This window comes from Eucyclogobius newberryi, unplaced genomic scaffold (genome assembly GCF_026437365.1).
Source record: "Eucyclogobius newberryi isolate DKJ021-1_F unplaced genomic scaffold, fEucNew1.0.hap1 SCAF_36, whole genome shotgun sequence".
In the NCBI taxonomy this organism is placed as follows: Eukaryota; Metazoa; Chordata; class Actinopteri; order Gobiiformes; family Gobiidae; genus Eucyclogobius; species Eucyclogobius newberryi.
Window position 1 is genome coordinate 101137 of NW_027316012.1, and position 18057 is coordinate 119193.

General features: G+C 48.2%; 3 non-coding genes across 3 annotated transcripts; all 3 read left to right on the forward strand.

The window, feature by feature from the left end:
* Positions 1–13313: 13313 nt before the first annotated feature.
* On the forward strand, positions 13314–13390 carry trnaw-cca (transfer RNA tryptophan (anticodon CCA)). The gene has a single exon. It is a non-coding gene; the product is annotated as a tRNA-Trp (tRNA).
* A 2502-nt stretch (positions 13391–15892) lies between these two features.
* trnai-aau (transfer RNA isoleucine (anticodon AAU)) lies at positions 15893–15966 on the forward strand. Its single transcript has one exon. It is a non-coding gene; the product is annotated as a tRNA-Ile (tRNA).
* An 853-nt stretch (positions 15967–16819) lies between these two features.
* Positions 16820–16893, forward strand: trnas-acu (transfer RNA serine (anticodon ACU)). The gene has a single exon. It is a non-coding gene; the product is annotated as a tRNA-Ser (tRNA).
* The last annotated feature ends 1164 nt before the right edge of the window (positions 16894–18057 follow it).

Here is an 18057-nt window from a genome sequence, read left to right on the forward strand (position 1 = left end):
GGTCCGATGCAGCGATTGCATCACTGCAGCCGCTGCACCGATCCGCCTGTCGATCTCACGCTCCATCCTTCCCTCACTCGTGAACAAGACCCCGAGATACTTGAACTCCTCCACTTGGGGCAAGGACACCCCACCCACCTGGAGAGGGCAAGCCACCTTTTTCCGGTCGAGAACCATGGCCTCGGATTTGGAGGTGCTGATTCTCATCCCAGCCGCTTCACACTCGGCTGCAAACCGTCCCAGTGCATGTTGCAGGTCCGGGTTTGATGGAGCCCTCAGGACAACATTGTCTGCAAACAGCAGAGATGAGATCCTGTGGTCCCCAAACCGGACACCCTCCGACCCCTGACTGCGCCTAGAAATTCTGTCCATAAAAATTATGAACAGAACCGGTGACAAAGGGCAGCCCTGGCGGAGTCCAACATGCACTGGGAACAGGTCTGGCTTACTGCCGGCAATGCGAACACAGCTCCTGCTCCGGTCATACAGGGACCGGACAGCCCTGAGCAAAGGGCCCCGGACCCCGTACTCCCGGAGCACCCCCCAAAGGACACCCCGAGGGACACGGTCGAAAGCCTTCTCCAGATCCACAAAGCACATGTGGACTGGTTGGGCAAACTCCCATGAGCCCTCGAGCACCCGATGGAGGGTATAGAGCTGGTCCAGTGTTCCACGACCGGGACGAAAACCACTCTGCTCCTCCTGAATCCGAGGTTCGACTATCGGTCGGATTCTCCTCTCCAGTACCTTGGAATAGACCTTACCCGGCAGGCTGAGGAGTGTGATCCCTCTGTAGTTGGAACACACCCTCCGGTCCCCCTTCTTGAACAGAGGGACCACCACCCCGGTCTGCCAGTCCAGAGGCACGGTCCCCGAACGCCACGCGATGTTGCAGAGACGTGTCAACCAAGACAGTCCTACAACATCCAGATACTTTAGGTACTCAGGGCGGATCTCATCCACCCCCGGAGCCCTGCCACCGAGGAGTTTGCGAACAACCTCAGTGACTTCAGCTTGGGTGATGGATGAGCCAGCCTCCGAGTCCCCAGTCTCTACTTCCTCTTCGGAAGACGTGACTGAGGGATTAAGGAGATCCTCAAAGTATTCCTTCCACCGTCCGACGACATCCCCAGTCGAGGTCAGCAGGCCTCCACCCGCACCGTAAACGGTGTTGGTGAGACACTGCTTCCCCCTCCTGAGGCGCCGGACGGTTTGCCAGAATTTCTTTGGTGCCGACCGATAGTCCTCCTCCATGGCCTCCCCGAACTCCTCCCAGGCCCGGGTTTTTGCCTCTGCGACAGCACGAGCCGCGGCTCGCTTGGCCTGCCGATACCCGTCGATGACCTCCGGAGACCTACAAGCCAGAGTGGCCTGATAGGCCTCCTTCTTCAGTCTGACGGCATCCCTTACTTCCGGTGTCCACCACCGGGTTCGGGGGTTGCCGCCACGACAGGCACCGGAGACCTTGCGACCACAACTCCGAGCAGCCGCATCAACAATGGAGGCGGAGAACATGGTCCACTCGGACTCAATGTCCCCAACCTCCCCCGGGACATGGGAGAAGCTCTCCCGGAGGTGCAAGTTGAATACCCTACTGACAGAGGGCTCCACTAGACGTTCCCAACAGACCCTCACAATGCGCTTGGGTCTGCTAAGTCTGTCCGGCTTCCTCCTCCGCCAGCGGATCCAACTCACCACCAGGTGGTGATCGGTTGACAACTCTGCCCCTCTCTTCACCCGAGTGTCCAAGACACGCGGCCGGAGGTCTGATGACACGACAACAAAGTCGATCATTGACCTCCGGCCTAGGGTGTCCTGGTGCCATGTGCACTGATGGACACCCTTGTGCTTGAACATGGTGTTCGTTATGGACAATCCGTGGCTAGCACAGAAGTCCAATAACTGAACACCGCTCGGGTTCAGATCGGGGAAGCCGTTCTTCCCGATCACCCCTCTCCAGGTGTCACTGTCATTGCCCACGTGGGCGTTGAAGTCCCCCAGTAGAACAACGGAGTCCCCGGTCGGTGCACTGTCCAGTACCCCTCCCAAGGAATCCAAGAAGGCCGGGTACTCTGCACTGCTGTTCGGCCCGTAGGCCGCCACAACAGTGAGAGACCTGTCCCCCACCCGAAGGCGGAGGGACGTGACCCTCTCTTTCACCGGGGTAAACTCCAACACGTGGCGGCTGAGCTGAGGGGCTATAAGCAAGCCCACACCAGCCCGCCGCCTCTCCCCGCGGGCAACACCAGAGAAGTGGAGCGTCCAGCCCCTCTTGAGGAGATGGGTTCTAGAGCCCAAACTGTGCGTGGAGGTGAGGCCGACTATATCTAGTCGGTATCGCTCAACCTCCCGCACAAACTCCGGCTCTTTCCCCCCCAGCGAGGTGACATGTCCCCAGAGTTAGTCTCTGTGTCTGGAGATCTGGTCGCCGAGGCCCCTGCCGTTGACTGCCGCCCAGATCTCTCTGCACCGGCCCCTTATGGATCCTCCTGCGGGTGGTGGGCCCACGGGAGGGCGGCCCCACGTCGCTCTTTCGGGCTGTGCCCGGCCGGGCCCCGTGGGGTAAGACCCGGCCACCAGGCGCTCGCCATGGAGCACCCATCCCAGGCCTGGCTCCAGGATGGGGCCCCGGTGACGCCGATCCGGGCGACGTAAACTGCCTTGTTCTTGTTGTCATCATAGAGGGCTTCTGAACCGATCTTTGTCTGACCCGTCACCTAGGACCTGTTTGCCTTGGGAGACCCTACCAGGGGCATGAAGCCCCCGACAACATAGCTCCCGGGATCATTTGGGCACTCAAACCCCTCCACCACGTTAAGGTGTCGGTTCAAGGAGAGGCCAAAGGTATTCATCTATTCATTAATCTTTTTGGACACCAAATCACCGATCGTGAATTTTGGGTTTAAAAAAATCTTTCTTTTAGCGTTCGGAGGGTCAAAATTGGAGTGGTTTGTGGGAGAATTTTTTTTTTTTTCCCACTATGAAAATTACAGCTAGAGTCAAGTAATTTTGTCGCATTCTGCCCGGTCAAAAATGAACTTGTAATCAATATTTTCAGTTTTCAACAAATAAATTGTCTTTGAAGAGGGCGCAAGAGAACAATTTTATTAGGTTATTAGGTTATTGGGTACAATAAAATGCATACCTTTATTTTTGTATTTTTTGGGCAAAAAATGACACAGGTTTCAAAAACTACAGCTCTGTGTAACAGGCACGGTAGCTATAATAGATTTGAGTAACAGTAGTAAGAGTAGAAATGTACTATAGCAACAGCATAGATAATAGGGCAAGGACCAGAAAACTAGAGATGACTCAGCAAGTGTAAAGAGACTGGTAAATTGCTTTTAAAGTGGTACCATGTATTATATATTAAAGGACTGGCTCAGTGTTGTAGACTAAAGTCTTCAGGTTTGGGCTCAAGGCATAATCAGTTAGATCGTCATCAAGGAATAAGAAATTAAACACAGGATACACACTATTTAATTAACAATCTGCAATTGCAGTTCACAAAACTAACCATATTAATAAATAAATATTAAATAAATATTAAGCAATCTGATCATCATAAGCAATAGGGTCCTAATAACAATTTATATGAACCAATGTGCATTATTTTTGATACGTATAAAATTAGCTTAGACACTTATTTCTTTAAAACGTCTAAGAAACTGGACTGAACAAGACACTGAACAAGAAGAACAACGGTCTTCTAGAGGACACAGCAAGATGTGGTCGATTAACGGAGGCTTGGCCCCGAATATCTAAAATATAAAATAATGCTTGCACATCACTCCCTGGCTCTCTGGTTCACAAGCTGGTCTCGAACCAGTATCCAAGACCAATTTGACTGAAGTTCCATAACTTTAATCAGAAACAGCATGACCTCATCTAGATGTCTCTCCACGGATCAAACCAGACCAAACATGCTCCATGCCTAAATCTGCAATGACTACTCTGAAAGAGAAGTGCATAACATTTAACCAAGTGAAATCTCACTTGAGAGAGAAGAAAGTGGATGACTCTCTACTTTATCCCGCAGTGCTGAGGCTCAACATGGATGGAAAAATAAGCATTAGCATTCGCAGATATGCTGCCAAATCCCTGAGCAGTTTGACATTGCCCCTTTTTTCTTTTTTGTTTCAATGGAAGGGACCTGAACTTCATTGGGCAAATACTCACATGCTTTTGGACCGTCTTAACAACCTGTTTTCTGATAGCAATGAAGAAAAACTCATTGCTCAAGCCTATGATAGTGCTAGTGTTATGGGTGCATGAACAATGTTCTTCTCTGACCTCTGAGTTATTGCTAATTCTTTTGCAAATCACCAAAACCTAGCAACCTTCGGGACCAGATTCTTGCTTGAAGACTTCAAGCATCAGCAACACAATGGAATTTGGACAGCCTTACACAGTGCTTTGAAATAATCAAGAGACCAGAAGCGTTTGATGCTACCACATTGAGGAAAGCATCTTGGTCTGTAAGTATGTTGCAAGATGAGGACTTCGTCTTCTTCATCTCCTGTTATGTGCTTTATGGAGACGTGGCTCAGCAAATCCATCCCGAACAGCGGCGTACAGCTGGAGATCTTCCAGCTGCTCCGCTCTGACTGCCTGAGAGATCTCTCCGGAGAGAAACAACGAGGTGGTGGAGTCTGTTTCTACATCAACAACACCTGGTCTTCAGATGTGACAGTGATCTCCAAACACTGTTCTCCTGATCTAGAATATCTTTTCATCAACTGCAAACCATTCTACTCTCCACGTGAGTTCGCCTCATTCATCCTGCACAGCGCACGCCATGCCATGTTCCAGCCTGCTTCAAGTTGCCCATCATTGTCCCTGTCCCCAAGAAGCCCTGGTTCACTGGATTTAATGATGGCATTTGAGCGCCTGGTCCTCCCCCACCTCAAGTCCTTCACCTTGTCCCTGCTGGACCCCTGCAGTTCGCCTATAGAGCCAACAGGTCTGTGGACGACGCTATCAACCTGGCACTCCACTTCATCTTGCAGCATCTGGACTCCCCGGGAACCTATGCCAGGATCCAGTTTGTGGACTTCAGCTCTGCATTCAACACCATCCTCCCTGCTCTGCTCCAGGACAAGCTCTCCCAGCTCAACGTACCCCTCTCCACCTGCAGGGGGAGCACTGACTCCACCTGCAGGTGGATCTCTGACTTCCTGACGGATCGGAGGCAGTGCGTGTGCGGCTGGGGAAGTCTCAGACACTCGGACTGTCAGCACAGGAGTTCCACAGGGCTGTGTACTTTCTCCCCTGCTCTTCTCCCTGTACACAAACTGCTGCACCTCCAGCCACGACTCCATAAAACTGATCAAGTTTGCGGACAACACCACCCTTATTGGGCTCATCTCGGACGGGTAGGAGTCTGTCTACAGGAGGGAAGTGGACCGGCTGGTGTCCTGGTGCAGCGGTAACAACCTGGAGTTTAATGCCCAGAAGACAGTGGAGATGATCGTGAACTTCAGGAACCACCTTAGACTCCCTCCACTTTCTCGGCACCACCATCACCCACGACCTTAAGTGGGAGTTCATCATCAGCTCCCTCATCAAGAAGGCCCAGCAGAGGATGTACTTCCTGCGGCAGCCGAGGAAAGACAAGCTGCTCGCAGTGATCTACACGGCCATCATTGAGTCCACCCTCACCTCCTCCATCACTGTGTGGTATGCTGGAGCCACAGCCAGGGACAAACAGAGACTACAACGCCCTCTGCTGGGAAGGTGATTGGCTGCAGACTTCCATCTAGCAGGACCTGTACATCTCCAGGGCTCTGGGACAAACAAGTCAAATCACAGTGGCTCAAATAGTCCATGTCTAGGGTCGGCCCTTCTCACCCTAGACATGGACTATTTGAGCCACTCCCCTCAGGCAGGAGGCCACTCCCCTCAGGTAGGAGGCTATGGTCCATTCGGACCAGAACCTCCCACCACAAGAACAGTTTCTTTCCCTCTGCCGTTGGACTCATGAACACTTCCTAAACATAGTCACTTTAACCATAATTTAATCAGTCACTGCGCTGATCACTTTATCCACTACATATGTAAACTAAACTGTAAATTTGTGTACATAGTAAGCCTTCGTAATAGTAAGTTTAACCGTTATTTTTATTGTCATTTTTGATCTTATAGCTCATTGTTGTTTTTGTCCCGTAGTAGATTTAAATTTTTTATCTTTTTGACTTATTCATTGTTCATTGTTTTATGTGTCATGGTCACTGTCTGGTCTGGTGATGTATGGTCTTGTTGTTTGTTGTTTTACTCACAGTGTTTCTGTCTCTGCTCCACTTCTTTTCCCTCCTCCCTTCTTCCCTTCTCGGACGGCGCTAGCCAGGTCAAGCAGTGTAGAATGAGCTTGGAGCGTAGCGGGGAGGTGCCTGCAGACGGCAGAACGTGAACGGGAAGGCGGCGGCAGACGGTAGAACGTGGAGGCGCCAGCAGACGGGAGCGGGATGTGGGAGATGGCACCGGGACATGGACGGGAGCGGGATGTGGGAGATGGCAGCGGGACATGGACGAGAGCGGGATGTGGGAGGTGGCAGCGGGACATGGACGGGAGCGGGATGTGGGAGATGGCAGCGGGACATAGACGGGAGCGGGATGTGGGAGATGGCAGTGGGACATGGACGGGAGCGGGATGTGGGAGATGGCTGCGGGACATGGACGAAAGCGGGATGTGGGAGATGGCAGCGGGACGTGGACGGGATGTGGGAGATGGCAGCGGGACATGGACGGGAGCGGGGAAGGAGAGGGACGACTGAGACATGGGTCGCAGTCGGGAAGCGGTCAGAGGGTTGCAGTGAGGTGTGGGTCGAGGACAGGAGCGGGACGGTGGGCAGCAGCGGGAAAGGTGAGGGGTGCCGTGGGACATGGGCCACGGACGGGAGGCGGACAGAAGGGTGACTGTGGGACATGGGCCACAGTCGGGAGGCGGACAGGGGGGTGCCGTGGGACATGGGCCACGGACGGGAGGTGGACAAGGGGGGCCTGTGGTACATGGGCCACAGACAGGAGGCGGACAGAGGGGTGACTGTGGGACATGGGCCACAGTCGGGAGGCGGACAGGGGGGTGCAGTGAGGTGTGGGTCGAGGACAGGAGCGGGACGGTGGGCAGCAGCTGGAAAAGTGAGGGGTGCCGTGGGACATGGGCCACGGACGGGAGGCGGACAGAGGGGTGCCTGTGGGACATGGGCCACAGACGGGAGGCGGACCAGAGGGGTGCCTGTGGGACATGGGCCACAGACGGGAAGCGGACAGGGGGGTGCCTGTGGGACATGGGCCACAGTCGGGAGGCTGACAGAGGGGTGCCGTGGGACATGGGCCACGGACGGGAGGCGGACAGAGGGGTGACTGTGGGACATGGGCCACAGACTGGAGGCGGACAGAGGGGTGCCGTGGGACACGGGCGGGAGGCGGGCAGAGGGGTGCCTGTGGGACATGGGCCACGGACGGGAGGCGGACGGAGGGGTGCATGAGAGACGTGGGACATGAACTGGAGCGGGGCGGCGGGCATGGGCAGCGGGGAAGGCGAGGGATGACTGGGACTTGAGTCACGGACGGGAGCTGGCCGGAAAGGCTGACTGTGGGACGTGGGATATAGACTGGAGCGGGACAGCGGGTATAGATATTACAAATTGGGATGACAGGGAGTAGGCGGGGTAAGCATGGCCTAGAAAACAAGGGGACAGGTAATGAGAAAATCCCCTGTGTTAAGAGGGAGAACCTTCGCCGTTTGGTGCTCTGCCTCTGGCTCCAAATTGAGTAGTGGCCACTTCGCAGAATGCATCCTGTTGGTCGGACAATTTCCAGAGTTCGGCCACTAAAATTACCGAAAATGCTAAATTATTTTTAGTCTAAAAATAAAATAGAAGGAATTTCACTCTTTGACTGTTTTTAAAATACATTTTTAACCTTCCGGTGAACGGTGTACGCGCACCGAGCGCGCACGTGACCCTCATGAACGAGCCTCGGGAGGTCATGTGACGAAAACTAAACACAAGCAGAAGAAAGTGACCCGACGAGACCAACAATACACGTAAGTTGTGTTTGTATATCATTCCTCACGTTTCACATATCGTTCCATATGAAGTGTAAATCAACAATAAGTTAACATGAGCTAACACAAGCTAACGTAAGCTAACTTTTGGCTACACAAAGATGCATTGGAACGACACGTCGTGATGGCTCGTGCCTTCTGCAAATAAATAACTCATTATTTCTCCAACATAATGTTAGAAGATACAAAAGGTTAAGCACAGCCCAAAGGAAATTAGAGAAAGAAGGGTAAATAAAGCGATGTTTGTAGTATGTGTAATCAAAAACTACCTATAATTCAAATATAACCTGCTGAAATGAGTAATATCTTACATATATAAATGTAAAGGTGTTTAAAAGTGACAGTGGTGTCTCACAGGGGCTGTGTGCAGCAAAGCACACGCTTATTTTCTATATGAATGTCATCGATTTACTTCCATGGAATGTGTAAAGATTTAGAAAACGTGTGAATTATGTTCTAACTTCTAAGGTTTAAACTTATGCATAAGTAAACAAATTTCGGATCTAGCTTTAAAAATTAATGTGAAAAGATTAACTTTTTGTGTTACAGAGCGAAATGTAATTGTGTCAAAAACATATTCCAGTTTTTACAACATTATATATCGATGTTCTAACGATTATTTTTCTCATTTCTACAGAGTGAAGCAGCCGTCCAGAGCAGAGCTGACCGTCCTGACCTGAGTCTGGTCTCTGTCTGTGCTGTCCAGAGCTCTACAGGTCACTACAGGTCACTGCAGGTCACTGCAGACCTGATCACTGCAGACACAGAGTCATCTCAAGTAAACTCCTGACGACTCCTAAGCAAAAGGTATTTTAATAATAACTTGTGCCTCAACTAAAATTAAACAGTGAGTAGAATCAGTACTTTGAATTTATAAAATGTCTGTTTTGTTATGACCAAAAAAACGAAATAATAAGTGTTCTACAAAGAGACACTGCTGTGTCACATGTGTCTGTAAAACAGTTTTCCAGCAGCTTCAGGACAAACAATTGAAACGTATTTTATATGACTTGTATAATCTAAAACATTTTGAGTGTATGTTCTATGACTTGTATAATCTAAAACATGTGAAGTGTATGTTCTATGACTTGTCACATTATTAGATTATACATGTTCTGTTTGTTTCTCAGTCATATGATGGAGCTGAACGGAGGAGTTTACTAAAGTTGTCCTTTTCACCAGAAGACTGTGCAGCCATGGGAACAAAGTCTTGTTAAATACTGAGATATTCAGTATTCAGTTTGTTCTATTTGACTTATACAGGTTGTTTTATCATTGTTCATTGTTTTATGTTGCACTGAATCACCAAAGCAAGTTCTGATGTTTGTGAATTCTCTTCTTTGACAATGACAATAAACCTTTTCTGATGCTGATTTTAATAATAATGATGATGATGATAATAATAATGAACAGTACACGGACTCAAACTCCTCTTAATAAGGAAGTCCCACATTGTAGCTTTAAAACTTAACTCAAACTGTGGCTAAAAAAAAAACAGATTCCTTGTGTTGTATTAATCCTCTATTTGTATGTTGTATTGTTTTGTTACATTAGGACTGCAGGTCAAATTACTTTTATAGCTATAATCAGATTAACATTATTCAACAAGTTCATTCATGTTCATTATTCTTATTAAAAACATTAATAAACAAATGTGTTTTGTATTTATTAAAGATTGACATGACACAAAACAACACACAAGGAAACCTAATATAATTAAATACTGCTTAACGCCATTATGTAACAAAATTGATGATTATGTTTTATATTTCTTCTCATTTGATAAAAACATCTGCATATTGGCTAAATTATATTATGTAAATGAAGTTAATAACAAAATAACTAACCCAAACCAAAAACAATACAGAAAATGATGAGGACGTTATTCCACCTCTAAATGAGCAAATGTAATTCGTTGTCAACTAATTTAGCCCTTTAAGCATCAAAGTCGCAGAAATGCGACTTTACCGTACAAGGACATTTATGAAATAATTGTAGAAAATAAATCACTTCAGTCATTGGTCGGTTTGGTGCAACTTCCCTTTATTAGCCAGGTCAGATCCAGGTCAGATCCGGTAAGAAAAAAAATGGCTGGAGGAAGTACACGTGGCATGCAATTTACAGCAGATTCTGACTGAAGGAAATTATCTCACCGAGAGTGACGATGGATTTCCAAGTGGAGATGAAGGGACTTCGAAACAACGGACGGGTGCAAAGGACAGACGGAGGCGAGGAACCAGTGGAACCAGTGGCTGCAGTAAAACTTGCCCGGTGGATGAGAGCTGGGACATGCTGAGAGAGGTCGAGGTATTTGAGGCATGGATCAAACCTTTTGAAGACCCAGTTGGCTACACAGGAGAGATGGATCTGACGGATGCTAATCCATTTGATATTCTGTCACTCTTTCTGACCGATCAGTTTTGGACTTTCATTACTGATGAGACAAATAGATATGCACATCAGTGTATGGCACCTATGATTCTGAAGCCACATTCAAGATTTCTTGAGTGGTATGATGTATCAGTCACCGAAATGAAAGCTTTCTTCGCTTTGCATCTCTCCATGGGCCTTGTTGAGAAACCTGAAATCGAGGATTACTGGGGAACATTTTGGCTTACACAAACACCTGGATTTGGAAATGTAATGTCAAGAAACAGATTTGAAATCATTCTTTCGTTCTTTCATTTTGTCAACAATAATGATTATGTGAGAACAGGTGAGCCCGGGCACGATAAACTGTTCAAAGTCCGCTCGATAATAGATTTGATTATTCCCAAATTTGCAGCAGTTTACGGTCCAATCAAGGAGCTTTCTTTAGATGAAATGACAATAGCTTTCAAGGGGAGATCTTCACTAAAATGTTACTCTCCAAATAAACCTGACAAATATGGCTATAGAGTGTATGCCCTGAGTGAAAGCTGTTCAGGGTATGTTTTGCGCTGGTCAATGCACACTGGACAGTACAAAAATAATGCAAGCAACATCAGTGCAACACACGCAGTTGTCCGTGAGTTGGTTTCTCCCTTTTGTCAAACAGAGGGACGTCCAGACTGCGCCGTGTGCTCTGACCGCTCTCGTACCAAAGGCAGGCGGCAAACAAAGTACAGGTGCCGTCAGTGTGGCGTTGGCCTCTGTGCGGTTCCATGCAACGAGAGATACCATACGCTAAAAAACTTTAAATGCTGTCATTTGGATATGTAAAAGTGCAGGGTACCTTGACCCTGGATGGACATCTTTTCTGGGATGGCTCTCTCCTTTCTTCACTGCTTTCTCCACAACCTGCCTGGCACCAATGATGGATGTATAAGTTGGGTGTCATGCTGCTCACAGGTGAAAAGTGCCAAACGGTAACGCTCCAAGGGACGGCCGGGCGGTTTTTGAGAATGACGTTTTTGGTGATTGAAATTGGTACAAATCCTGGTTCTGCGTGTACCGGACCCAGTCCAGGCCCACTGTCACTCACCCCCGCGCAGCAGGACGCGCGGCTTGAAGGATGATGGCTGCGCTTAGCCACTGGGCCAAGGGCTCTGCGCCAGTTCCCTTCAGCCTCAACGCGTCCGATGGCTCTGCGCGGGGCGGGGGGCAGCGCCAGCGGATATTTTTGGTAGGACTCCGGTCCCTTCCCTCGTACCAACCCCTCGTCTCTGAGTTTGTCGTCAAATGCGGCGCCTGTCCAGGGCTCACTTTGCTATCAATCGGGGTCACCCTTCCCGCAGCTGGGAACCGCCATCGTAGGGCCCTGTTCTGGTTTTATCCAGCTTCGAAGGCTCCTGCGCACTGCGGGGTTGTAGGCATTTGCGGCCCTGGTTTGCTCCGGCTCACCCTCACGCCGGACACAGCGCCAGCGGATATTTTTGGTCGGACTCCGGTCCCTTCCCTCACACCAACCTCTCGTCTCTGAGTTTGTCGTCAAATGTGGCGCCTGTCCAGGGCTCACTTTGCTATCAATCGGGGTCACCCTTCCCGCAACTGGGAACCGCCATCGTAGGGCCCCGTTCTGGTTTTATCCAGCTTCGAAGGCTCCTGTGCACTGCGGGGTTGTAGGCATTTGCGGCCCTGGTTTGCTCCGGCTCACCCTCACGCCGGACACAGCGCCGGTTCGTCCACACCTGAGCCATGATTCAGCCCGGAACTTCCGGACACAGCTTGCTGAGGGGAAAAGAGCCTGAGCTTGTGCGGGAGGTTGAGTGGTACCGACTAGATATAGTCGGCCTCACCTCTGTGCACAGTTCGGGCTCTGGAACTCATCTCCTCGAGAGGGGCTGGATGCTCCCCTTCTCTGGTGTTGCTAGCGGGGAGAGGCGGTGAGCTGGTGTGGGCTTGCTTATAGCCCCACAGCTCAGCCGCCACGTGTTGGAGTTCACCTCAGTGAACGAGAGGGTCCTTCAGTTTGGGGACAGGTCTTTCACTGTTGTCTAGGCCTACAGGCCGAACAGCAGTGCAGAGTACCTGGCCTTCTTCGAGTTAGGGTTCCCTCACCGTGGGAGGGGTACTGGACAGTGCACCGACTGGGGACTCTGTTGTTCTTTTGGGAGACTTCAACGCGCACATGGGCAACAACAGTGACAGCTGAAAGGGGTGATCGGGAGGAACGAAAGAACCCAGATCAGAACCTGAGCGGTATTCGTTATTGGACTTCTGTGTTAGCCACGGATTGTCCATAACGAACACAACGTTTAAGCACAAGGGTGTCCATCAGTGCACATGGCACCAAGACACAGGCCGAATATCAATGATTGACTTTGTTGTCATGTCATCTGACCTCCGGCCGAGGGTCTTGGACACTTTGTTGAAGAGAGAGGCAGTGCTGTCGATTACCACCTGGTGTTGAGTTGGATCTGTAGGTGGAGGAAGCAGCCTGACAGACTTGGTAGGCCCAATCACAACCTGAGGGTCTGTTGGGAACGTCTTGCGGAGCCCTCTGTCAGTAGGGTCTTCAACTGCTACCTCCGGGAGAGCTTCCCCAAGGTCCAGGGGGTAGGCTAGGGACATTGAGTCGGAGTGGACCATGTTCTTGACCTCCATTGTCAATGCGGCAGCTCGGAGCTGTGGTTGCAAGGTCTCAGGTGCCTGTCGCGACGGCAACTCCCGAACCCGGCCTATCAGGCCTCTTTTGCTTGTAGGACTCCTGAGGCCATTCACAGGTATCGGCGTGCCAGGTGTGCCGCAACTTGTGCTATTTGAAAATAGCTTATTTGAGCGTTTCCTCTACAACGACACACAGCGCCATAGGACCGGACTATTAGGCCTGACTCTGTGGCGCAACGGTAGCGCGTCTGACTCCAGATCAGAAGGTTGCGTGTTCAAATCACGTCAGGGCCATGTACTTTATTGATTCTTGTTATAGTGGGTGACCAGCATTCACTCATTCATGTTGTGGGGCTGTTTCATACCTGTCACTCCGCAATGATGCGACCTGCCAAGAGTATTAGTTCAAATGCACGTCATTTGCATTGGCCTCTAATACTCAGCTGTTTGACAGTTTGGCCATTGCCCTCTGAGAGCTTTAGTTGTGAATGAAACAGCATATACACAAGTATAAATCAAAACTAAAGCATGCGATGGCCGGGAATGGAACCCGGGTCAATTGCTTGGAAGGCAGCTACGCTTACCACTATACCACCATCGCAAAGACTCATGTGTTTGCAATGCCGACCTGTAATTGATATCTAAAGTTCCATGCACACGGAACATGGTTTGAGAATAATTACTATCATAGAAACGTGTTTTTTTGCACAGTTTCGCTGGTCGCATTTCTTGTCCGATTTGCATTTTCAGGGGTCCGTCCGCCCCCAGGAATCCTAACCGCTAGACCATATGGGAAACGATTGCTAGTTCTATTGGTCAATTTACCGAGCCACTTCCGTGATTATGTGTTTCGTACTTCTGAGGGCAATCCTGGTCTCTTACAAGCAGCGTCATCAGATCCACGTTGCAAAGATCACATACACTGCTTGGTTAGAACCGGTCAATCTGATGAGGCTTTCAGCTGTGCAACAGGTAGCGTGGCCGAGTGGTCTAAGGTGCTGGATTAAGGCTCCAGTCTCTTCGGAGGCTTTGTTCAAATCCCACCACTGCCAGTTCACACACCAAACCTCGAGAGCAAGGAAGTTAGCAGGCCGTGTGATGTCTTCCATTTGAGTTTAGCTATCATGAAATATATTTTCTAAATTTGGCCCTGGTCATAAACCAACCAGGGATTCTTTACTTCCTCCAAATGGCCTGCCAGCAGGGGCCCGTACGGGAACAACATAAACCAGGTTGTTGGCAGGATCCGAAACCTAGGAGTAGTTTTGAGGCCCAAGCGCATAGTTGTAAAGTTCAGAGGGATGGCAATGTCAATCAAGAGTCTGCAGTTGAATACTTATTTACTTTGCAAAGATCGATCGATCGATCGATCGATCGAAAGAAATCAAAAGCCATTGGCTTAAAAATGGGGCACTGGCAAAGTAAACAAAATCCCATCACACACTGAATGAAGGATTTTGCTTGAGAAATAGTTTAAATATTGCAAACGTGCCGATTTTCATTGGGCTGGATCTTTGTTAGGTAAAGCCGATCTTTAGTACTGAAATTACAAACGAAGCAAGACCTACCTAAAAACCTGCTGCTTTTTTTTGGCCTAAACTGCTGGATTTATGTCAGGTAAAACCCCACGTTTGTTGCTTTGTTATGTGTCAATTTAAGGAAATCTCTTTTCAGACTTAGAGGTCAGAACTCTTATTGCAATCCCATTTGAACCGTACCTAAAGCGCCAAAAATGTGCAAAATTGCTCTTCCTTTTACATCCCTGAAGGTACCTTCAAGCCAACTCTTATATTATATGGTCCCTTGCGCACATTTTGACATTTTACATGTGGAAAATTTGGCTGGTTAGCGTGGTACTAATAACACCAAGGTCGAGGGTTAGATCCCCATTCTAGCCAGTTGAGTACATTTAGCACATGTAAGATATTGATTAAGAAAGAATTTAACTATTACAAACCTTCCGATTTTCATTGGGCTTGATCGTTGTTAGGTAAAGCCAATCTTTAGTACTGAAGGTACAAACGAAGCAAGACCTTCTACTTAAAAACTGCTGCTTTTTTTGGCCTAAACTAGTGGATTTATGTCAGGTAAAACCCCACGTTTGTTGCTTTGTTATGTGTCAATTTAAGGAAATCTCTTTTCAGACTTAGAGGTCAGAACACTTATTGCAATCCCATTTGAACCGTACCTAAAGCGCCAAAAATGTGCAAAATTGCTCTTCCTTTTACATCCCTGAAGGTACCTTCAAGCAAATTCTAGTCGTATAAAGTCACATGAGCACATTTTGACATTTTAAACCTGAGAACCTTGGCTGGTTAGCTCAATTGGTTAGAGAGTGGTGCTAATAACGCCAAGGTCGTGGGTTAGATGCCCATACTAGCCAGTTTAGTATGTGTGGCGGTTGAAAGATTTTGCTTGAGAAATAGTTTAAATATTACAAACCTGCCGATTTTCATTGGGCTGGATCGTTGTTAGGTAAAGCCGATCTTTAGTACTGATGGTACAAACGAAGCTAGACCCTCTACCTAAAAACCTGCTGCTTTTTTTTGGCCTAAACTGCTGGATTTATGTCAGGTATAATCCCACGTTTGTTGCTTTGTTATGTGTCAATTTAAGAAATTCTCTTTTCAGACTTAGAGGTCAGAACACTTATTGCAATCCCATTTGAACCGTACCTAAAGCGCCAAAAATGTGCAAAATTGCTCTTCCTTTTACATCCCTGAAGGTACCTTCAAGCAAATTCTAGTCATATATAGTCACATGAGCACATTTTGACATTTTACTCATGAGAACTTTGGCTGGTTAGCTCAGTTGGTTAGAACGTGGTGCTAATAACGCCAAGGTCGTGGGTTCGTTCCCCATACTAGCCAGTTGCTTGAGAAATAGTTTAAATATTGCAAACGTGCCGATTTTCATTGGGCTGGATCCTTGTTAGGTAAAGCCGATCTTTAGTACTGAAGGTACAAACGAAGCAAGACCTACCTAAAAACCTGCTGCTTTTTTTTGGCCTAAACTGCTGGATTTATGTCAGGTAAAACCCCACGTTTGTTGCTTTGTTATGTGTCAATTTAAGGAAATCTCTTTTCAGACTTAGAGGTCAGAACTCTTATTGCAATCCCATTTGAACCGTACCTAAAGCGCCAAAAATGTGCAAAATTGCTCTTCCTTTTACATCCCTGAAGGTACCTTCAAGCCAACTCTTATATTATATGGTCCCTTGCGCACATTTTGACATTTTACATGTGGAAAATGTGGCTGGTTAGCGTGGTACTAATAACACCAAGGTCGAGGGTTAGATCATCATTCTAGCCAGTTGAGTACATTTAGCACATGTAAGATATTGATTAAGAAAGAATTTAACTATTACAAACCTTCCGATTTTCATTGGGCTGGATCGTTGTTAGGTAAAGCCAATCTTTAGTACTGAAGGTACAAACGAAGCAAGACCTTCTACTTAAAAACTGCTGCTTTTTTTGGCCTAAACTAGTGGATTTATGTCAGGTAAAACCCCACGTTTGTTGCTTTGTTATGTGTCAATTCAAGGAAATCTCTTTTCAGACTTAGAGGTCAGAACACTTATTGCAATCCCATTTGAACCGTACCTAAAGCGCCAAAAATGTGCAAAATTGCTCTTCCTTTTACATCCGTGAAGGTACCTTCAAGCAAATTCTAGTCTTATATAGTCACATGAGCACATTTTGACATTTTACTCATGAGAATTTTGGCTGGTTAGCTCAGTTGGTTAGAACGTGGTGCTACTAACGCCGAGGTTGTGCGTTCGATCCCCATACTAGCCAGATAAGTATATGCAGGACATGAAGGATTTTGCTTGAGAAATAGTTTAAATATTACAAACCTGCCGATTTTCATTGGGCTGGATCGTTGTTAGGTAAAGCCGATCTTTAGTACTGATGGTACAAACGAAGCTAGACGTTCTACCTAAAAACCTGCTGCTTTTTTTTGGCCTAAACTGCTGGATTTATGTCAGGTATAATCCCACGTTTGTTGCTTTGTTATGTGTCAATTTAAGGAAATCTCTTTTCAGACTTAGAGGTCAGAACACTTATTGCAATCCCATTTGAACCGTACCTAAAGCGCCAAAAATGAGCAAAATTGCTCTTCCTTTTACATCCCTTAAGGTACCTTCAAGCCAACTCTTATCTTATATGGTCCCATGCGCACATTTTGACATTTTACATGTGGAAAATGTGGCTGGTTAGCGTGGTACTAATAACGCCAAGGTCGTGGGTTAGATCCCCATTCTAGCCAGTTGAGTAAGTTTAGTATATGTAAGATATTGATTAAGAAAGAATTTAACTATTACAAACCTTCCGATTTTCATTGGGCTGGATCGTTGTTAGGTAAAGCCAATCTTTAGTACTGAAGGTACAAACGAAGCAAGACCTTCTACTTAAAAACTGCTGCTTTTTTTGGCCTAAACTGCTGGATTTATGTCAGGTAAAACCCCACGTTTGTTTCTTTGTTATGTGTCAATTTAAGGAAATCTCTTTTCAGACGTAAAGGTCAGACCACTTATTGCAATCCCATTTGAACCGTACCTAAAGCGCCAAAAATGTGCAAAATTGCTCTTCCTTTTACATCCCTGAAGGTGACAGTGGGCCTGGACTGTTGTTCCACCGGACGCGTTGAGGCTGAAGGGGACTGGTGCAGAGCCCCTGTGCAGGGGGCTAAGCGCAGCCATCATCCTCCAAGCCGCGCGTCCTTCTGCGCAGGGGTGAGTGACAATGGACCCGGACTGTGTTTCCACCGGACGCGTTGAGGCTGAAGGGGACTGGCTCAGAGCCCCTGGCACAGGGGATAAGCGCAGCCATCATCCTTCAAGCCGCGCGTCCTTCAGTGCGGGGGTGAGTGACGGTCCCATCTCCGGAGACAAGGGGCCAGGCGCGGGGGAAGCCAGTCAGACTGACGCCCCGCGCCTGGTGGGACCTCTGTCTCGGCCT